At 41.5% G+C, this 23,660-nt stretch overlaps 1 protein-coding gene across 2 annotated transcripts in view; it reads left to right on the top strand.

Moving 5' to 3' along the window:
- ATP8A2 (ATPase phospholipid transporting 8A2) overlaps positions 1-23,660 on the top strand; it is a 281,480-nt gene that overhangs the window by 152,051 nt on the left and 105,769 nt on the right. The gene's annotated exons all lie outside the window — the stretch shown is intronic.

A 23,660-nucleotide genomic window follows, 5' to 3' on the forward strand; every position in this document is an offset into this window, starting at 1 on the left:
CTTCACCTGTACCTCGGTGCTATAAATAGTTGTACATTCCAAATGTATTTCACAGCAATTGACTTAAGTCTGTAAATGGTAATACAAATGAGGCTCCATTTTACCAATGACAGGTTGGTGATAGACCTGTCTGAAATGACTGCCTGACAATTAGCTTAATTCTCTGGTTTAGCAGCTCTGAGCTGCTGGTACTACAAACAGCCCCATCAGCATGAGTGCTCTGTGACTTAATGCAGCTTGGTCAGGGGAGAGCAAAGCACCATTACTTCTGCTTAGTTACCTGTGTCAGCTGCAGTTCAACCCAGGTGCTCTGTTTAAAGCGTTAGAAAGGGCATAAAAGCCCTGCGAGGAAATAACTTGTTCCCAACTGATGGCAGTGGACGTAGGTAGCTCCAAAAGTAATACCTCCTATTTATTCCCATGGAAACAATGAAGAGCACAATAACACTGTCTGATAGAGCAAATTCTCAGCTACAAAACACTGTTTTTTAACATTGTCACTACCATTAGCTGTGCACTTTTGCAGCAATAAATATGAACCTGCACGCCATACTCATAACAGTCTGCACCAGTAGAGGTGACACACTGCTGCTGTCACCACTGCTGCAAAGCACCACCCACTGCCTCACTGTGCTCACATATGCTGTTTGGTCTCCATAAATGCTCAAGCATTGATGAACATCACTGGGTGCCATTTTTTCCACATGGAGGAATTCAGTGATGCACCTTTGCTTCTTCAGCGCTTCCATGTCGGACACCATTGTGTCAGGCTGCCTCTCTGCTGCCATCTGTACACCACAACAACATGTAGCAGAATCTTGGAGTGAAGGTTCCACCTCTACTGCCATACCATAAGTATTGTAGGCCAACGTCACAAAACAGGAGGCCTTAACTTTGGAGCAGCCCTCGTCCTGTGTTATTCTGCAGTTATTCTGTGTTAAAGTGCTATTCAAAGCAGTGATTGGCCTGGGCAAGAGGAGAGGTTTGGAGTTCTTGTGTAAAGCATAAGTTCAAGTAGGGCCAGAGAGCTTGGAATGTGGCAGAAAATCTAATAACAAGTCATGCTTTCGTGAAATTTCACAAATTTTTGTTTTAAAATGAACTTTGAGCCTGATGTTGGAAATTTGGGGCTCGTTGCTATGAGCATTTCCACTGAAGGCAGTTGAGGACAATTTCTGCTTTCCTGCCAATTCTTTGGAATAAAATGAGTGTGTTTTTCCAAGTCATGTGGTAGGATCATGTTTATTGTTATGTCCTTTTGGAAAAAAAGTGTATTCGTCTGCATAGGATATGTTTCAACACTGCATTTCAACTGTCCCATTTTCTAGTGCATCCATAATACAGATGCATGCTATTGATGCACTCATGGCTTTCCTGCCTTAATATTGCTTCACAGATGATTACAACTACCTCCTAAACACTAGCTCAGAAATGTGTTGTCAACAGATTTTGAGGAAAAATATCCTTCTTGAGTTTGCTACCCATGCTTATAAATTCTTTTACAGTGCTTACATAATGACCTGAGTTTATCCTGTTTTGGGGTTTCTTGCTTTCTTTAGGATCGTAACCTGAGGAAGGTATTGCAGGGAACAAATTTAAATGAATAGAACCTCTGTTTTTAAATGCTGCTAGAAAACAGTTTTACCATTTCACTTGGATGAGCACTAATGATTAGAACACGCACAAAAAAGCCTAAAACAAAACAACAAAAAACCATCTAACAACCACCTCTACCCAGTTTCACTAATTAACCACTAGAGAGAGTATTTTATTTTGACATTCATAAAAGCATCTGTAACCTAGTTTAAGTATGTGTACAGGACTTAGAGTAAAACATGTAGCTTATGTTTGTGACAGCAAAACAAAATGGTTTATAATATGGGCTTGAAGGTTTTATTTCCTTGAGTTTCAGGGTCTTGAACCAAATTTTTTGGCACATCAAGGTCAGGCTTTTAAAATAAATAGCAACAGTCCTCATCTCCCGTGATCCCATGAGTTTAGTCAACTCTTTGAAAGGGTAGATAACAGCAGGACAAGGGGAAATGGTTTTGTTGAAGGAGGGAAGATTCAGGTTGGATGTCAGGGGGAAGTTCTTTACTATGAGAATAGTGAGGTGCTGGAACAGGCTGCCCAGAGAGGTTGTGGATGCTCCGTCCCTGGAGGTGTTCAAGGCCAGGCTGGATGGGGCCCTGGGCAGCCTGGTCTAGTATTAAATGTGGAGGTTGGTGGCCTTGCTGTAGCAGAGGGGTTGGAGATTCATGATTCTTGAGGTCTTTTCCAACTCTGGCCATTCTGCGTGATTCTGTGTATGTGATCAGTTCAGTCCACAGTGCAACCTGCAGCAGCATTGGTGTGGCTTCCAAATGTACTTCTACAGCCTCTTCTGCTCAAGAACCACTTTGCTCACTGTGTCACCTCTGGGATATTTTTCTCCTATAGAAAGCTGGGATCAATGGGCTGTGGGCAGAGTATAGGAGTATAGTTTCTCAGTGGCCCTGAGAGGCTTTGTTTCTGTAGGGGTGGCTGCGTTGGCTCCTGGATGCAGTGGACTGTAGTGGCAGAACACAGAGCAGCAGCTTTGAGGAACCTATCCCAAACAGGTTTTTGTTTTTCATTGAGATTCTAAGTGCAACGCAGATAGCTGTGCAATTTATAAGCTTTTGTTGAGGTATGTGCTCTAGAGAGCATGTTGTTGTCCTTTCCATCTCCTTGGTCTTTATAAAAAGAAAATAAAAATGTTTAAAACATATTAAAATGCAATAGTAAGTCAAGCTGCCTAGTAATAGTGCTACTCATAAGCTGTAGCGTATCTTTTTGAACTGACGTTAAAAATGGATCAGTTGCAGCTTTTTTCCCCCAGGATGTCCTGTTGTCATTCTCATAATGCTTTTCCCTTCTTTTCCACTTCTCCGCTACTTTGAACCTGATTATTTTCTTGCACCTGTGCAATCTGAGCACATCTTGGAGCACTGTATTCATGGCACTTCTGAACAGAGACTTACAGGTCAGCGTAACCTGTGTCAGGCAGGCAAGGGAAAGAACTGGGTGTGATGCAGAAGAGTTGAGACCTCCGTAATTTTAACGTGCATTTATGCAGGTACTTTCATGGTGAATATAAGCATCAGTATAAGCAATAATGATGGGTTAAATCGCAAACCCCAGGACAACGTGCGCAGGAGTCCGTTCTGTGGAAAAGCAAGGGATAACCTGTGTCAGTTCCTATGTGCTGTGTTTAAAAAAAATGAAAGTCCTGTTCTGCCCCATCAAGTGAAGAACTCTGACTTGATGCTGTCAGAAGAGGAGGAAGGCCAAAGCTCGATCTGCCAATTTTTAAATGTGCTCTTATTTTACCTTCTGTCTTCTTGCTGTATTTCTCACCATTTATGCAAAAGCAATTAAGGATTTGGAAAGCGAAAATGGAATTTATTAGCCTTAGCTGCATCAAAGTTCTGCAGGGATCCAGTGGAGGTATAGTTATGTAATTTAAACAAAAAAATCCATAGCAAGTGTACCAAGAAAAAAAAATCTAATACTGTATGATCTCATCCAAAAAAACAAACGGTATTATCTTTATTAAAAAATGGCAATCTAGGTTGATCTTATTAATATTAACTGACTAAAATATGCCTAAATTTTATGTGTAAAACACATCTCACTAGCAGCAGGAGTCATCAGTAACCAGCAACACCTGAGCCCCTCAGCATTATTTGTGGTGATGGTTCCTGTCAAGTTCAATTTGGGTAGAAAAGCGAATCTCCCCTTTGGGTTTGCTAACAGTGTTCTGACCTTTACTCCCTTTCACTGCTGAGGAGTGACAGGTGTCTGGAGGGGCTGAGCAACGTCACTGTCAGCCTCTGCTCTGTGTCAGCTGGCATTCATTAGCATTAAAACTGCATTGGTTTTGTACTTCCTGAAATATGCTTGTGCCTGTTAACACATCCTGGCTTGTGATGAGATAGGAATAGGCAACCAAGGTGCTGTACTCTTCTGTTTTTTCAAAGCAGTCTGCTTCAGGATGAGATTTCCACAGTGCCATCGTTCATCCATGTTGGGGTGGGTCCTGCAGCTCTGCACTGGGTGCTCACCATTGTGATCCCCCTCCCTCAAGAGGTACCCATCCAGTGCATTGTGTGTGCATGGCATGGCTGGGCTGGGCTTCCACCATCACCTGAACCTACACCGGGGCTGTGCCTTAACATAGTGTGTATGCATGCTGCCATTAAAATGGACACTCTAGTCTTCCTTTTTCTGTGGGAGCATGTTCCTTTCTCCCTCCCTTGCTCAGGCACCAGTATTTGCACAGTTGCAGGATGCTCTCTCAAATTCATGAGAGGGTTCATGCAGATCAGGTTCCTGATGTAAACTGGAGTTCATGGATGAGAGTTAGGGCCACTTTTCTGGCAGCAGTGTGGGTTTTTCAGACAGAAATGTTCCTGTTACTTCAGTAAGCTGATGTAGGGCTGTGTCATTGTGTATCTGCAGAAGCATCCCAAAACTTCAGAGGTAGAGCAGGTGAGTTGATATTCACTGTCCTCCTCCCAACATTTTGCCAGAACTGCTTGGGGGGGGGGGGGGGCCTATATTTTATCAGATTGTTCCTTTTAGGCAGCCTGTGTGTTGGACTGAGAGGCATCCCAAGCATAGAGCTGGGGAAGAGGAAAGGAGACTGAGAAGTGAAGGCTGATCCCAAAGGCCTGAGGGGTGCGGAGCCTTTTCCATGGGTCCATCACGTGGTGCTCATTTGTGCAGAGAAGCTGTGATCTCTCAAAAACTTGGAAATCTTTGGAGGCCATAATTTTAAGAGAATGTATGTAGAAACTCTGATTTTATGGTGTGTGATCTGTGGAATATGGAGGGGGAAAAAACCTTTAAGAATGCGCATTAGGCCATCTGGACAGAGAGGAGGAGCTGGTGTGTGCTAAAATACAAGGTGTTCCTGCAAGGGAGGAGTGATAAAATGATAGCAGTGAAACTCCTGGCAGACTTGACTTGTCTGGAAAAAGGTATGAGTATTTTTCAAGCAGGTCCTGATTTATTCTGAGCTGACCTAAGGAGGTGGGAGTAGTACATGTAAGGGAAGAAGCAGGCATATGCTGCCTGCTTTGAGGGTCTCAAGACAGACTTACCAGTCTCTTCAAGTTGCCTGCTACTGCTCAAATGCATTCAAGGGAAGGCATGAGAGAGATGGCAGAACACTGTAATATGGCTTAGGGCTAGAAATCTATGCCTGACTTGATTACCAGGGAAGCCTTGGCAATGCCTCCATTCCTGAGCACTGTGAAAAGGGGAGTCTGCAGAGTTGCTGTGGGGTATACAGGGCCTGTTTGGTCTGAGGGACACTTTGCCAGGCACGAAGTCTCCTTTTAGCTTCACTCTGCTTGAGGAGACAGTCTGTAGCCTCTTCAGAGATAGTATCTTCAACTTTTTTTGCTTTCCTGAAAGATTAGTGGAGCTTTTAGTGTGCTGTTTTTGACACTTAAATATTTTACTGCCACCTACATGGTTTTTAATGAGTGATGTGTATTTCTGTGGGTTCTGCTTACTCTCAGGATAGCTACGGTCAGTGGGAAATATTCATGAGCATGAAGGTATTTCTGCTGGGCATGATCTCAAGCTTTGCTTCTTTTTATGTCTGACTTTATTTCCTACAGAGCAGCTTGCTGGATCAGTAAACGAGAGTAAACGAGAGGTTTGCTCTTCAGAAACACAGCACAAGTCATCTGGTTGTTGCCTGTCACTCCTCACATAGAGGGCTGCATTGCAGTCTGACTGTTGGTGTCTGTCTGGGCTGTTTTGTTTCTCTGTTTCTACCTCTTTTGCTGAGAGGTGGGTGGGAAATTGTGATCATGAGAAGTTTCCAGCCCTTGCTTTTACCACACTGATATTTGAGATCGATCGATACATTTGCTTTCTCTGTTTAACAAAGAAGCCAATTCACATGTTTTGTTGGAACCTCGGAGTAGAAGTGAATGATAAAAACATGGGGTACAGTAAAACCCATTTGGGGCTGTGCTCAGGTATTTGATAAAATTCTCATTTGCAAGAGAAGTTTCTGGAAAGCTGCCACTGCATATACTTCTATGGTATGAAATCTAGCAACGCTTCCACATCTACTGTCATATAAAAAGTAATGAGGCTCGATTAATTTTATGGTATTTCTCTATTTGGAATTATGGCTGGAAACTCCTATAGTGGGGAGGAAATGTCAGCTGTCTTTGGTTTGAACAGAGGTAATCACCATATAATTCTAGCAAATAGGCAGAAATAGACCTTCACCTCCCCGGCTGAAGTTGTTTTTTGCGTTGTTTTTTGCTTTTTTTCCCCCCTCTCCTACTGGCATTAGTCACAGCAAATACCTGCCGTGAGTCTGTGTTCTGCTCCAAAAAGTTATTTGGGACCTGGTGTGTATGCCATTAGAAGAATGGTTTTTGTATTGCATTTAAATAGCTCTGGCTTCCGTTGCAATTGCAAAATTCTCCCAGCTAGGTCTCGTGGACTTTGTTAATGAGAGCAGATCTTTCAAGGTGTTGGGACGTTAAAAACTACTGTCAGCTCCAGTCAGCACTTCTGCAGCTGACGGAAACTGAGACAGTTTGCCATTTCCTCCACTGGGTGCCTGGGCCTGGAGCAGTGTCATCTTCTGGAGGACTTCAGCTCAGTCCAAGGCAGCATTGTTATTTCTGGCTTCTGTGCTGGGAGCAGCAATACCCTAAAGGAGATGATGCTTGGCGAATCTCCTTTTTTCATTTGAAACACTGCATAGGCAGTAAAATACAGAATCCATTTTTATTTCACATCTCTGCCTTGGCAGTGTGTCTTTCAGCTTTGAAAAACAGTAGCAGAAAAAAAAAAGCTATTTTTACATGCTAGAAATTATTAAATGATGTTTGTTTTTAAAAAGCTCAATGGTGCTTTGATGTCTCTAAGGGGAGTGGTGTAAGATCTTACAGGACTTAGTGTTCAGCATGTTGGCTTTGTAGCAATACACAATAAGTATTCTAACTGATAAATTAATAAGCAGAAATCCATTTATTGTAGAAAGCAAAAGAATCCTTTTACATTCTAAGCTTTTGTTGTAACATGTTCTCCAAATCATTAATCATCTGTTTTGCCAAACTGCTGTAGGAAGTTGCATTTCTGAAGATCATTTGTGTTTGTGTCAGTGAAGTTGAAGTGCTCACTGTTGCACAATCTGAGGTGAACTCTTCTCTGGTGTAGCTGCAATTAGAGCTTTTAAGGGATTGTCCTAGGAATGTGGATGTTGTTCTGTAGTGCTCGTGGGTTGCTCTTCCCAGTGCAGAAGAGGATTCAACCTAACTGGAATGTTCTTGTTTGAGTATGTGCCATCCTAAGGTATCTTGGTTTGCCATCCACAAAGATGCTTTCTGCCTGTTAACAGAAAAGGTGCATTTATGGAAATCGAAGATACAGTTGTTCCACTTTGCTGGGGAAGAGGAGTAGGAAAAAAAAAAATAGTGCTGCAAAAAGGAAAGCAGGTTTTCCCTAGTATTTCAAGCTGCTGGAACTCCAGCACAGTTCATTTTCAGAATTAACAGCTTAAGGTATTTTTCTAATGATCCTTGGGTTTCAGCTGTTTCATGACAAGCATTTTTTAAACCAACTCACTTGAATGTGCACATCCCTTTGTGTCCTTGATGTGTTTCTCAAAGAGGAGCTGGTTCTGTGTTTGCATTAATCTTGCCTAATCTGTTTCCCAAATTGTTTTGAAATCCCTTTTGTATGTACAGCAGGAGGCTGTATAGTTGCAATGTCAGAGTTGGTAATTCCCAATATCCCTTGTCTTTAAAACAAATTAGTTGCTAATGAAAGTATAAAAGGAGTTGAGTGAAACATGGATATTGCAGTTAATATTTCCAGTATTTGAATTAGTCATGGCTGTTTCTCAAAATCTGAAGCAAGAATTTGGTTCTTCATTGAAGTTTTTTGTGGTGCAAATAAAATGTTCAGAAAGAATATCTATAGACTCAGAGAAACAGATCTCACGGAGCCAGATCAGTTGCACTTCATGCTACTGAAAGTAAGGGAGAAACAGTGAAATCATCTCATTTTTCTGTCATTCCTAGAATGACAAGTTCTTCTGCAGCAACAAATCGTTTGCAGTCTCTTCAATATATTGTTTTCTGCTTTATGTAGTAATGATGCTAAGTAAAAGGAAAATTGTTGGTATTAAAAGAAGACTGTTGACGGCAACCTGAAGATGTTGCACTTGTTTTTCCTAGGAAGGAAAAATGCATGTGAGAGGGATATATGGGATGATGACAATTTCATGTTGAAAGGCCACCTTCTGGTTATACATGAGAAATCCTGCTTTCGGAGCCAGGTGTGTTTCTCTGTAATTACAGGAGCTGAGGAAATCAACAGTGTATGCTGCTCATGCTTAGCAGACAAAATGTGCAGTGATGTTGCTCACATAATCTTTTCTGCCTCAATTTCATTCTCTACCATTTAGGTTACCTCAGCTGATTCATCACTGAGCATTGCTGAGAAGATAGAAACATCCCATGGGTCAGAAAGAGTGGAAATAATAAAGGGTCTGCTGGACTCAGATAATCTGTTTCCTCTAGGTGTTCCCTTGTACAGATCTGTATGAAGTGTGGAGTCCCCCTGTCCTTTAGATAAAAAGGTTAACTTTCACTTGAAACATATTTTTTGGGCATCTCAATACAGAAAGGACATGGAGGTGCTGGGGTAGGTCCAAAGAAGGGCAACAAGGCTTGTGAAGAGCTTGGAGAATATGGCCTATGAGGAGAGACTGAAGGAACTGGGGCTGTTCAGTCTGGGGAAGAGGAGGCTGAGGGGAGACCTTACTGCTCTCTTCCAATATCTGAAAGATGATTTTTTTTTCACTCAGAGGGTGTTTGGTGCACTGGAACAAGTTGCTCAGAAAGGTTGTGGATGCCCCGTTCCTGAAGGCATTAAAGGCCAGGCTAGATGCGGCTCTGGGCAGCCTGGTTGGTGACCCTGCACATACCAGGGGGGTGGAAGCTTGATGTTTGAGGTCCTTTTCAACCCAGGCCATTCTATGATTTCATGATTGCAGCAAGAGCTGGGCTGGTCTGTTTCTCACCAGTGACAGCTGACAGGATGAGGGGAAATGGCCTCAAGTTGCACCAGGGTAAGTTCAGGTTGGATATCAGGAAAAGCTTCTTTACAGAAAGGGTTGTGAAGCACTGGCATAGGCTGCCCAGGGAGGTGGTTGAGTCACCATCCCTGGATGTGTTTAAAAACCGTTTGGATGTGGTGCTCAGGGGCAAGATTTAGCAGAGGGTTGTCACAGTTAGGGTAGGATGGTTTGATTGCAGTTAGACCTGATGATCTGGAGAATCTTTTCCAACCTGATCAATTCTGTGATTCTATGATTACAAAATGAATTTTTAAATAATTTGTAAATTAATAATCTGATACATACCATATATGATTGTTTTTCTTAAAACTGTGTTTTACTGCAGGTGTTTCTGATGGAGATTTGTGTGGTGTTTAATATGCTGTATATACTGATGTTTTGATTTGAACCTGGAGAACCTATATTAAGTTTGATTATGTGTGGGTATTAAAATGGCTTCCAGTCAGCAGTAATCAATCATAATTAATGACACGTGTTGATACTTAGTGTAACTCCACTAAGTGCCCACAGCAGCGTTCTGATTTGAAGCAACTTTCTGCACAGACTGTTAAGTTGAGCACATATGCACAACTGACTGAATTCAGTTGACTGGCTATTTACTGTTTGGCTTCATGGTTCCACACAAGCTCTGCCTTTGAATGTATAATGAATGAGACTGAAAAATGAGGTGTCCGGAGTTTTCAGCTATTATCTGCCAGGCACAGTGGTCGGAAGTGTGGAAGACCTTTGGAGGTAAGACTGAGAGGGCAAACTAGCTTTAAATCACTCCAGGGAGAGCTTCAGAACACCAGAACCCAAAACAGTACCTCTCTATTTTCAAAGCGGTGTATGCAGGCAGAACTGCATGACTCTCATTAAGTTCATTTGAGTCGTGCAGCTAAAGCCCCATGTGATGTTTTGAAAATGTAGGGAATAAAAACGATCTTAAACCAGACATCTGGGCTTCTATCCAGTTTTCCGGTGGTAACTTCTGATGCATGCCGTTAATAAAGCATCATCCATGGGCTAAATTATTAAACTACGGAACTCTTTGTGAAAAACTTGTAGGTCAACTTTATCAGAAAATCTGTGTGCACCACTGCTGACCAGAAGGCCATCTTGCTCTTGAAGTGCGATCACCAATTTCTTCCCCTGTCCTACTTGTCACTTGCCTTTTGACTTCTTCCTAAATTTCTCACTGTACAAGCCTGTAACTGTGATTATTCCTTCTTCTCTTCTGTTAATTGCAGGGGGAAACTAATACAACGCTTTTGAGAACAACATTTCATTTTTTAAAAGGGTTTAGCCTTAAGATTTTACGAGTTGTCTTTATAATACCCATTATATGTGATACTGTGAACTTGTGGAAAATGAATGCTTTTTTTTCATGCCAGGTGCTTTGCTCTTTGTTTTTTTAATTATAGGAACCTTGGAATTTCAGAGTACATGCTCAAACCGTATACATATAAACTGATTTCTTCAGAGAAGTACCCTGTTTTGTGAGAAATTACCCAGCAGTAGCTCTGGTGACTCCTCACTTTCTTAAATCTCTGGTCTTTGATGTGGGGCAGAAAGTAGAAGCTTCTTTGGAATATAATGGCCCGTCTTCACACATGTGATGATCTGTTTCTTACTATCTAAGCCTGAAGCTCGGAAAGAAGTGCAATGATCACATAAATATTTCAACCCCAAGGAAGGCAAGCTGACTGTGGGGTAGCTGAGATGACTAAAATCCAGCTGCTTTAGTTTTCATTTTAGAAACTATTTCCTAACTTGTCAAATCCTGTTTGCTTCAAGATTAATATGTTCAGTAGTCTTTTAATAGTAACATCTCAGCAAAAGGAACACATCTTCATGACAGAACCTGATACTGACCACAGAAAGAGGGCAGAGGACAGCCCTCTGGGAATGCCAGAAGTAGCCAAAGATCAAACCTTTTAATGTCAGCCCCTTGCTATGGACTTGCAGTCAAGTGCAGCCCAGGAATTAGTTGTATCACACAAGGGCATTTCTGAGGCTGGGGCTTTTCTTCTGTGTTATTTCCAGCATTGACAGTGGGAAAAAAAAAAAAACAAAAAAAAACACCAAAACTCTGAAGGCAAGATGACTGATGCAAGTAACTATTTGTTATCTTAAAATGATCCAAGGAACTAACTCCATGGCAGTGAAAAATGGATTGTATCATGTTCCTAGGGAATTGGATATATCAAGAAAGACTAAAAGAAAAGCTTGGGAGTTAAAAGCCTTAATTGTATTTAATAATTTACCTGAAAAAAATAATTGCTGGATTACTAAGGATAGAAGAGCCTATGTATAGCTTCTGGACATTCTTCCATAGAAGTGGTTGGCCATGGCTGTATGTGGTGATAAATTCTCTGCTGTTAGAGCTGAGCAGCAGAGACAGATCCAATGTAAAGTGGTTTAAGGTTTCTTCTAATATTTGAGTAGTACAAGAGTAATAATAAGCTTTTTCCCCCACCTCTCAACCTTCAGTGCTGAAATCCCCAAGCAGTGCAGCAAAGGCTATTTCTGACATCCTCTCTCTCCTCGTGTAGTCATCCAAACTATAAACAAACGTTCCCTTGCCTGCCATATGAGCTTGACTACACAAGGAAGTTACAGTGGTTTAACTGTGATGTGATTGTAAATCCATTTAAATTGGTTCCAAATGTTCTGTGAGCACTCTAAGCCTGATTTATACTGAAATGATAGTCTGGATAACTTGTTCTGTGGGCTTGCAACCTGCATTTTAAATTAATTTAGTTGATTGTTGTGCTTCAGTATGGAAGACGTACCCTTAAACGCAACATTAAATCAGTGTCTGTTTTGATATCCTATTTGGAGTTGAAATGATCAAGAAAGCACTCCTGAGCAAGTGGAGGCTGGGAAAGCCACATGCAGTAAAAGAGTGGTTTCCTTTGTTTAATTCCAGATGGGTCTCTGGTGAGTTTTGAAGAACTGATAGGTACTTTGTGTTTGTCAGTTCTTCGTGTCTGTATTGCTCAGTGTTAGCACCCTGAGGAACAGTAAGCTGGCTGTCTTATGCTCTTTGTATTTGGTGTGGGTAGACCAAGTATGATTTGTCTTTTAAAAACAAACCTTTGAAATGCCATAAAAAAAGTGAGTTCAGTGTTTACAGCATGAGTGAGGGCCTGTGTTGTGAATATAGGTGCAAGATAAGAGGAGGATGTTTGAGGGCACAAAGCCTGCCAAGATAGCTTGAAGGACTGGACTACATGGGATCAAGGTACCATATTTCAAACTAGCTGTGGTCCATACGTATGGAGGGACATTTTCATAGCTTAAATGCCTGGAGAAATCTTCATGACACCTAGATTAAAAGACTTACTCTCTTATCTCTTGGCATCCTTGAGAATAAGTATCTTTTCCCATTCTTGCCTGAAAAGTGATCTGGGCTGCCTCTGCTTCAAGTCACCAGCCCTGTCTTCTAAAAAGAGCCAGTAAAAGTATTGTGAGAAAAGTATTCAATCTTGCTTATTGACCAGCTGGTAGAGTTGTAATTTAAGAAAAGTCATTCCTTCATCCTTTCTGACTCTTTGTGATCCTGTTCATAATGTTCTTTGTCCTTCCTAGTCAGGTAGGTCCTGACAAATAAACCGCAATGTTTATGAGGGCTGAAGAAACAGAGCTATTGCACATTGCTGCACTGGCAAGGCACAGGAGACCTACGACATTTACAAAGCTGGATATATGCAACTGCCTGCTCTGTACTCTTCCCATCCAGAAGGACCATGATAAACTTGAAAGACAGGTTCGTGTGAACCTGATGAGGTTCAAAAAAACCCAAGTGCAAGCTTTTGAGCTTGGGTTGGGGTAATCCCAGACGTATATACAGACTGGAAGAAGAACTTGTTGAGAGCAGCCCTGCTGAGAAGGAATTAAGGGTCCTGGTTGATGAAAAACTTAACGTGAGCTAGCTGTGTGCACTTGCAGCCGGAAGGCCAATGGTATCCTAAGCTGCATGAAAAGAGGAGCTGCCAGCAGGGACAGGGAGGTGATGGTTCTACCCTCATGTGGCCCCATCTGAAGTACTGTGTCCAAGTGTGAGGCCCCCAGCACAGAAACTATGTGGAGCTTTTGGAGAGGGTCCAGAGGAGAGCCATGAAGATGATCAAAGAGCTGGAGCACCTGTCCTGTGAGGACGGGCTGAAGGAGCTGGGCTTGTTCAGTCTGGAGAAGAGAAGGCAGTGGGGAGACCTCATTGCCACCTTTCAGTATTTAAAGCAAGATTATAAGCAGGAGGTAAATCAACTTTTTTACATAGGTAGATAGTGATGGGACAGGGGGGAATGGTTTTATACTAATGGAGGGAAGATTTAGATTGGATGTCAGAGGGAAGTTTTACACAGTGAGGGTGGTGAGCTGCTGGAACAGGCTGCTCAGAGAGGTTATGGATGCCCTATCCCTGGAGGTGTTCAGGGCCAGGCTGGATGGGGCCCTGGGCAGCCTGATTCAGTATTTCATCTGGTAGTTGGGAACACTGCCTGTGATAGGGTGGTTGGAATCTGATGATCACTGAGGACCGTTCCAACCCAAGACACTCTGATTCTATGAAATATTGCAAGGATAGAGTGTGGCAGTTCCACTCAGGACAGAAATATCCCATTGTTTTTGACCAAGTTTTGAGGTCACATACAAACAGTATTTCAACAGTTAATGTGTTTTCCAAATTTTCAAGCAAGTTTGTTTGTGGATTGTTTTTCTTCATAATTTTTTTTGCATGTCTGTCCTCTTCTTTTTGGAGAGTCTTTCAGAAAGAGAAATTCTCTCTGCTGCCTGCTTGCTGTGTTGGGTCATGGTGTACAATTCTGTCCCAGAGACAACTGTTCAGTTCAGGAGTCACAGAATTGCAGAATAGTAGGGGTTGGAAGGGATCTCAAGAGATCACTGAGTCCATCCACCCTGCTAAAGCAGCTTCCCTACAGTAGGTCACACAGGTAACCTTTCAGACGGATCTTGAATATCTCTACAGAAGGAGATGGACAGCTGTTTTCGTGCTCCATCACCCTTACTGTAAAGTTCTTCCGCTTGTTAGTATGAAACTTGCTGTGCACAAATTTTAGGGCATTACTCCTTGTCTGATCCCTACACACCACCACAAAGAGCCTGACCACATCCATTTCCCTCCCACCTCCCTTGGGATATAAACTTTAATCAGATCCTCCCTCAGTTTTCTTTTCCCCAGGCTGAACAGACCCAGGCTACTCAGCCTTTTCTGATACTGGGGATGCTTCAGACCCTTTACCACCTTTGTGGCCCTCCGCTGGACGCCTTCTAGGAGATCCTTGTTTTTTTTTTGACCTGGGGAGCCTAAAACTGGATACAGTATTCTAAATGTGGCCTCACCAGGGTGGAGAAATGTGAATGCCTGAACTCCTAGGATTTAATAATCTTTTTTTTTTTTTTTAGTGTTTCATTTTCTTTGTACACAGCTTTATCAGAAGATATAGCACATGATTTAAAAGCATACTAAGAATTTCTTTGTATGTGTTGCAGTGAATGAAATCTAATCGCTTTTGAAAAGAAGTTCAAACATTATTTCTTTATAGTGAGAAGTACATCAGTAAGTAATTTGTCAGTGAAATGATTGCATGTGCTTAGCCTGCTGCATATTTTGGCAAAATATATATTTTGGATCTAAGTCTTTTAGCTTTAGCCAGCATGTGAAGAAATAATCTTAGACTTAATTTACTAATGTTGCATTTAATTTTGATATGAGAGGAGTGGTAAGGAGGACAGGAGAGTTGCCTTTTGTTACTAAATCTTGAGGTCTTGAGGTAAGTGATGCCATGCTTAAAAAGAAAATAGTAAGTTTTACCTATTTTAGTTAGCCCCAAAGACCAATTAAATGATTATATTAGAAAATAAAAATAGAATGAATCTAAGATGATAGGTACTAGCAGGGAGCTTTTCAGATTACAGCATGTCCTGATAGTTTGGGGCTAGAAGCTCATCTCTGTGCTGCAGTGCTAGTAGGACTGTGAGTAATGAAAAACAGGGGCTGCTTGTGGGATTACCACAGCGAAGGTTGACTGCTGTCAGCGTGACTGAAGGTGAGCTGTGGTTTCTGTAGTGCTCTGGTTTTCTGTCACCAATTTTGCTGTTTTCCTTCGGTTCCAAGCTGTCAGAAAACTTTATATAAACATCTTGGAAAAAGCAGCTTAATTCAAGGGCTTGCAGACACTGAATTTTATTTCACAGGGAGAAAGGGGGGAAGCTTAGACTTGCAAGGGGAAATTGGCAGTTGATGTAGCTGTAATAGGGAATCCTGAGGGGCCTACAGTTGCAGACCTAAAATGACCCTGCTACTGAACTGCTCCTATACATTTAATTCAGCAGCTCTGCAAAAGGCTTCCTTTGTGATAACAAGGAAGGTAAGATCTCTGAACCTGCATTTGTACGTGTAACATAAGGGACTCCTACAAATGAAAGTAAGAAGCAAAGGGATTGAAGTGAAATGTCCTGTAAAATGGGAGTTGGAGAATGACAGTCAAGGTCTCAGTCACCATCAGCTTTATTCAGTCAGTTAATTAAAGGAGTACTGGAAATGCACTTGGTCCTTGAAATCATAAAATCATTTTGATTACTTACAAAACATAGCCTAGGTTCGTATTGATGACAGAAGAATACACCGTCGTATTCTAATTGCATTAAATGAATACTCATCTCCCTTATCGCTTTTTAGCTTAGTGCCCTTTGCACTATATGCAGATGTAAGTGAATGTAACTGTAAGTACACTGGGAAATTCTGTTCTTCATTAAGCTGCATGTAGGCTAGAAGGAAACTGCTAACAGCCCAGTCCTATGGGGAGAGGCAAGCTTACCCACTGACGATGAACTGAGTCCACCATCTCTTCCAGAGTCCTGCTAGACAGAATATAAGAATGTAAAATAATAGAGTAATGTAAAACAGACTTTTGCAAGGCAGGATGTAAGAATCTATATGGTCTTACAGAACCCAGCAAGAGAAGAAAGTGTGTAACAGCAGAGATTAAAGTCATCAGTCTAAGTACATAGTTTTGCTCAGGTCTCTGATTTGTTGTTGTTACTGGATGTGGTCCAAAATTGGTGTGGTGTCTTCACTATCAAGAAGCCCTTAAGACTGTGCTGTTTCACAAACACTCTGCTGTATTAAAAGCATCAGTAATTAATAAATTATCCATTATATACGATGTTTCTCATCCAGATTAAGGGCAAAAGCAGAACCATTTTCTTAATGAATTACAGCATTCAATGCCATCCTTTCTCTAATTCAACTCTGCCTTCCTCCATCACTGTTCCATCCCTGAACAGTGCTCTCAGATTCAAAGCTGTCTTTACGGCCTGTTCCTGCGCTCTTGCAATGCTATGGCAGGTACTACATGAGTCACCAGTTGGTTTGAGTTGTTCTTTTCAGCTAACTTGGGTGTGAAAAAGAGATACTGTGTCCTCAGGAAAAACAGGGAGCTTGTTTGTAACCTCAGGGCTTGTGTATATACGTACATGCTCCAGCTTGACTGAGGCAAAGAACATTCCACCAGTGTCTGAGATACAGCTCTGCCAGGATACTGGTTCCTAGCGTGCGTATTTAAATGTTGATTGTTTTGTGTTTGGTTTGTTTTTTTTTTTGTTTGTTTGTTTGTTTGGTTTGGTTTTGTTGTTGTTTTGTTTTTTTACATTTCCCCTTTTCTCAAATATTTTTTTTTTTAATGAATTCTTTTTTTTTTTTTTAATGTTTCCTTCTGATTTCTGGAGCCACAGTTGTGCCAAAGCTTTTCGTCTTTGTATGTGCTTATTTCTGTACAGGATGTGCTGCAGTGCTTTATTATGTATGACTCTGAGCTGATCTGCTTCGCTTGGGCTGCAATGAGTATTTTGTGTGTGGCCTGGGGTCAAGAACTTTGGTGTTTTTAGCCTTACTTTTGACGTGCAGTATTGTCAGGCTTGACTCATGAAGCCACACATTTTGTTGCCATTCTCTTGGCATTTTGTTGGCATTCTGCATTAGAGCTGCTGGCTTATCTCTGCTATAGCAGTCCTTGCTTTCCTTCCCTCTCACTGACTTTACTAGCAGCATCCACAGTCTCCTAATCTTCTGTTTGAAATACTGCTTCCCTTTCTCTCTGACATGATTCTTGTTAATGTATTCAAAGTGCTTAGCAAAAATGTAGGTACTCAAGTTGCATGAAGCTGTTGACATTTCCTCCGATATTAATACAAATTGTTAAACTTGCAATTTCTATCCATTTATTTGAGCACGGTTTGTTTGAGAACAAATTAAGAGCAGAAAACGCAAAGTACTTCTTTCTTTTATCATTGGTTAAAGATACCACTTAGCTTCGGAAAAGCCATGGGGTCATTTAAAACCATGTAATAGCATGTCCTTATCTTTTTATGTGAGATGTGGGTCAATTACACAGTTCTGAAAGTTGTATCAGGACCAGTCTGGAGTGATTACATGCTGAGGAGATACAGTAATTTCTCATTAGTATGTGCCAAGCTATTAATACTCAGACCGCACTATTCAATCCCACAATGAAGTGCAAGCAGTGATGGTTAGAGAAGTTGAGTAGGCAGATCCAGGAGGTAGCAGGGGGAAAAAAAGAATTTTACGTTAATGAATTGGCTGTGACTGCAGTTGCTGACACATGTTCACATTAACAAACCTTTCCTTACAGCTGCTCTTGGTATGCTAAAGAAGGGAGTGTTAGGAGCAACGTTTACTTGGTGGAAGGCTGATGGCACTGGAAACCCATGGTGGGAACTCCCATGGCTCTGTAACTCCCAGCGGCCTGCTGTGATGTCTGCAGCCCGCGGCACAGCCACAGAGCCACTTTAGGTCTAGAGTCACTGTGTGTGTCCCATCACCTCTATGGTGTCTCATATATACATGATGAAACTACCCTTGCGTAGCCACAGCAGCTTTCTTGGTAGCCCAGGAAACATAAGGAAGCTGAAAAATTCAGAATAGAGCTGACTCTGTTTGCAAAGAAGAAATGTTCTGAGGAGCTGTAGTGTATAACCACATCTTTTGTCAAGTACAGCTGCCCTTCGGTAACGCAAGCAGTTTCTAATTGTGCTCTCTGAGGCTTGCTTCTGCAACAATTAGAGCTGGAAGAATATGAAGTTCCTACAACACTTAACACTAAGGGATGGAAAAATATCCTGCCCTTCCTCTATCCTCAGTTTCATCAGACTAAACGAAATAAACATCAGAACAAAATCTGTCTGAGAGCTGTAATGGGCTGCCTGGTCGTTTTGTTAACGATGGGAATACTGAATGCGTAAATGTTGCTGGAAGAGCCAGCCTTTATGTGTCCCAATGACTGGTTCCTCTGGAGTGTGCTGCATGGTCATCTTTTGATGTGTGTCATTTGAGACAAGAATCAAAACTGCTCACCAGTTGGGTGGTGGTTAGGAACACTGCCAGTGGTAGGTGGTTGGAATCTGATGATCATTGAGGACCATTCCAACCCAAGACACTCTGACCACTGAGTAGAAACATCTAGAGAGATTTGCTAATTCCTATTTAATTTTCAAGTCTTCAGAATTACTGTATTTCAGCTGCAAAATACTTCTTGTGCCCCTCTGCTCCTGTCTTGCTCTGCACTCGCCTCTCCTGCTAAGTGTGAGGTGTTCTTCTGAGGAACAATGCTGACACTAGGTGTGTGGGTAAAGCAAAGCATGGCAGTAACATGTGTGAGGAAGAAAAGCCAATTTTCTGCATGTGCTTCTTGAGTATGCAGGGAAAGATGAGGATGATAAAGCTGTGCTTTTTACAATGCTGAAATATAAAATGTATTAGTAGTCAGCAATAGAAGAAATAACAGCTGTTCAGGCTTATTTAATAGATTAGTGTTTAAAACCAAGAAATCTCTGTTGCATTGGTTGCTTTGATATCAGTTTATCTGACTAAGCTTTGCAGTAAAAATGCACTGTTTTTTTTTTTTTGTTTGTTTGTTTTGTTTTAATGAGAGCATTTTAATGAGCAGCATGCAGTTTTTAAAATAATTGTTAATATTTGGCAGAGAAGGTGGGAGACGATTCTAAGCTTAAAAGTACACTTGTTTGGGTGCACCGGCCTGGGGGGAATGGCTTCAGTTGAAAATATAGATCTGTTTTCCACACACACCTAATGGGGGAAATATTTCCTGGCAGACCGCGCAGGTCTCAGGCAGGCATGCCTACTCTGTCAAATCTTATTATCAAGGCTCTCTACCTATATTACAGAATTGGTGCTGTATCCTCTCTAATGAAGGGATTATTTTAAGGCCATGTGCATTTCAGCAGGAGTAAGAGCCTTGCATTGAGAGAGGCATCTGTAACGAGGGGTTTTTAATCAGGATACATTATTAATGAAGTGCACAGGAGACGCACAAACCTGCTTTATTAGGCTAACTGTAAATGAGCGCATTCGGTAAGAACGTGCAAAATGTGTGTGTGCTGAGAGAGGCTATTTTGAGAATTTAACTCATTTCTGAGTAGTAAAGGCATCCAGGCTGGCTGTAATTGGTGCCTGTGGCAATTGTTGATACCCTGACTACATTAGCTTTCCTTGCCCTTTAGCGGAATTGGGAAAACATTTCTAGTACTCGTTAAGCTGTCTATTATCAAGACATCATAAATATACACGTTTAGAATGGATCGGTTTCTATCCCAGTGCCTTAGAGCACTTAAATAAATTAGTTCCTACTATTTCAAGTATTAATGTTGCGGTAATTATGCATGAAGCAATAATGCAATTAAAACTGCCTTCCAAGTTGCTCAAGTGGGAATATTTTTAGAAAATAATACTTGATCTTTTCTCAAAATACACTCCAGAGCAGGTGGATGGGCTGTGTGGCTCACGGTAATGGCAGTGAGAGACTGTTTTACCTCAGGATCCTCCATTGCCTGCAGCTCAAGTCAATATTAACCAAGTATTACCAGCTGTTGGCTTTTGTTGACCTCTGGAAGGAGGCAGCAGTCTGATTTTATTTTTTTTTCCTCCTCTCTATTTTTTTTTTTTCCTTCTCTAGTGGCAAAATGCCCACATCACAGCTGGCACAGAGTGCTCCAGCAGCAGGGGGTTCATATTTAAACAATGCAGCCACACTTCAAGGTGGGAAATATGGGCTGTTGTTCAGTTTGCTACATGTTCCACTTCCTTTATGTACAATGCCTACTGCTTTCAGATCTTTGCAGTATCAGCTATAATAAGTTGCAGTAAAATATCAGCTCGGCTTTCAGCCTTAGGTCTAAATTTCTTTACATTTAAATAGGACCTCTTGTTCCTTGGGAGAAAAATACATATCTTGTCGCTGAGTTACAAGTAAGCTTTTCCAGCTTTTTGGCAGTCAGGTAATAGTTAAAGGGAAAAGATTTCTTTTTTTCCAGCCAGAAAAGCAGTTTAATGACTTTGGATCCGTGTGTTCATAGCAGCACTGTAGCTGCCCTGCAAACCCCTGGAGCTTGGCAAGCCCAGCAGACTTGGCAGGTTTTCCTGCCAGCTTACCAAGTCTGAGTCAAGCATGGGTTGTTACAATTTCAAATCTATTTAGAATATTTTGTTAACGGGAATATTGAGGTGGAGGGCTTTTTCCTTTGCTGACCTTAAAGAATACCATCCTCTCTGCAAACAGCTACTGCTTAAACTACATGTACTAATTTATGACTTGTGCTAAATGCAAAATAAGTGTGTATTTTATGCAGAGTATATGATTTGTTGCTCTTGACATGAAGGTACGAAGGAAGTGCACAACATTCTTTCCGTTGTTTGGCGTTGGATAATGTGAAGGTCTGGTGGAGACGAGCATAGCTGTTACTTTTCAGTTTTCTTTTTGAGAGCACAGTGCAGGCTGGTGTGGGGAGGAATGGGGAATGAACTCGCTTCTAATTTTCACCTGTGTGGATCCTGCCAAAAGGAAAACAAGTTCAGAATTTGAAATTGGTGTATGTTTATGTTGCTGACAGTTAGTTCTTGCCCAGCAAAATCATAGCAGTCCTGAAATAAGAACAGTGCTTTTCTGCAGAAAATTCATACAAGGTTAAAGCAAAGTTCAGAAGACTAAAGATTGTGGCACTTAAATACTTAATTGCCACAGACAGAAACATCCACCTCGTTATTCTTCTACTGTGACTGACGGATCTCTGGGGCTTTTAGCATGGTCTTTAATGAATTCTGCGTCACCCAGTTGTGGTAGGATAGCTACTTTCTTAGTTAGAAGAAATGGGCTTGTGGAGAGGATATCTTTCACTCATACTTCCAACAGTCCATCTACTGCTTTGTAAGACACTTTAATAGCTTGGCTTTCTCCAAGTTTTACATAACTGTATATTCACTTCATTACTGCTAATATTTTTAATGGGAAATGTGAATGAAATATAATAGCTTTGCCTGGTTTGGGGCTCATTTCCTATCTATGAGCCAGCTACAGCAAGTTTGACTGCTTTATTTCACCCACCCAATGGAAAATCAAGGATGTCTGTTGCTAGAGGACTACCTATAAGAGGCTTCATACAACAGTGATATCCAAAGAGCCATGAGCCAGTGTCATGAAAGGCCTCAGTGTTGGTCACTAATCCTCAGAAGTTCTGTTTTGCCTGGTGCCTAGAAGACTGAGCAGAACATGGGCTGAGGTTGCCAGATAGGCAGACAGGCTTTTGGTTTGTGAGCTACTTAAGTTTCTTATATTGGTCCGTTTATTCATCATAGAATCATAGAATGGCCTGGGTTGAAAAGGACCACAAAGATCATCGAGTTTCAACCCCCTGCTATGTGCAGGGTCGCCAACCAGCAGACCAGGCTGCCCAGAGCCACATCCAGCCTGGCCTTGAATGCCTCCAGGGATGGGGCATCCACAGCCTCCTTGGGCAACCTGTTACACTGCGTCACCACCCTCTGGGTGAAAAACTTCCTACTAATATCTAACCTAAACCTCCCCTGTCTCAGTTTAAGACCATTCCCCCTTGTCCTATTACTATCCATCCTTGTAAAGTCATTCTCTCTCCTGTTTATATGCTCCTTTCAAATACTGGAAGGCCACAATGAGGTCTCCCAAGCTCATTCATGCTTGCAGTAAACTGCAAGAGGCCTGGGTGATCACTGCTAAATATTGAGGAGGAAGCTTATTTGAAGATTGTACTCTTGCCAAGAGAAGCTGCTCTCAAGTTCCTTACCTGCAAGCCCCGAAAGACTTGCTGTTTCCCAAGACCTTTCATAGCTTTCATTTAAATAACTGAGGTATGCAGTTTGTTAAAACTCCCCACATTTGAGTGAGAATGGTCAGCATGCTGCTTTGGGGCATTAGTTGGGCCCCGAGAGTGGTGACCACTCCATGTGCTGGTGGTAGAAGTAAAAATGATGAAAAAAGGTTGGAGAGTAAAATTATGTTTTTCTTCAATCCTTTTCTCTCGACAGACTTGGAGGGATGAAGACTTAAACTTATTTAATTCTAATTCATGTATGATTGACAACGTGAATATTAGAGGAAATTGAATTTTAGGAATTAGGTATACGTTTTTGTAATTTATGCAAGACTGATGTATTTCAACTAACTGGAAATAGAATGCAACTGATGGGTCTTTTCAATCTTGTCAATATGTTAATCTTCCCTTAAGTTGCCTCTGTCTCATGCTGAAGAGTCCCAGACTACTTAGATACCAGATTCATGAAAGCATTTGCAGGTCTTGATGCAGTCTTCTTACCTTCTATTACTTGATTATTCTATTCCCCTTTTTGAGATAGAGCACTGGAGAGAACAAATGGTATGCAGTTATATGACTCCTATCTGAGTTATTTTGCTCAGCCACTTCTATTGTACAAATTACAAACGAACCAGAGAATAAATGATGCTGGCAGGAGAGTGCTGCGGCATCACTGATAGAACAGTGCCACGGACTGTCAGGCAATGAAATGTAGAATAGCAGAGTAAACATAAGATAAAATATGTTAAAAACTGGTGGTGCTTGTACTGTAATTCTCAACTAAATGTCGTGGTACACAGGCTGAGCTCAAATGGACTTTACAAATGAACTTTGAAAGGGACAGTAATCACAGATTCAGAGTGCTCCTTTGACAGATAAATGATCACAGATTCACATCCCTTGGGAAAAGGCAATACTTTCCCTTCTTCTTTCCTTAGCCTTTCAGTGCCCAACTCAGTGTTCCGACTTAGTAAAGCATTTCTTATTTTAAAAAACTGCTTCAAAAGTAGAATTAAGCAAGTAGGTCCACATAAATTCTGGAAAGAATTGACTTACACAGTGCTGCATATAGCATTCTTCTGGCATTTTGGTGTTAGAGTCATCTCAGAAGGGAGCTCAGAAGCCACCCAGTCCAGCCCTTGACTTAAAGCAGGGTCACAGGGCTGAGTTTGAGCCATGTTGCTCAGGGCTCTTCAGCTGTATTTCATAGACTTGTGAAAGGATGGAGACTTAACAGAATCTTTGGGCAACTTCTTCCGTTGTTTAATTCTTAATTTATGTTTATTAAAGAACAATTACTATCATGCAAACAATGACATTATAGTAACGTAACTGAATCAGTACCTCTAAA

This window comes from Centrocercus urophasianus, unplaced genomic scaffold, assembly GCF_019232065.1.
Source record: "Centrocercus urophasianus isolate 14NV4802_14NV808 unplaced genomic scaffold, USGS_Curo_1.0 seq_9, whole genome shotgun sequence".
Lineage (NCBI taxonomy): Eukaryota > Metazoa > Chordata > Aves > Galliformes > Phasianidae > Centrocercus > Centrocercus urophasianus.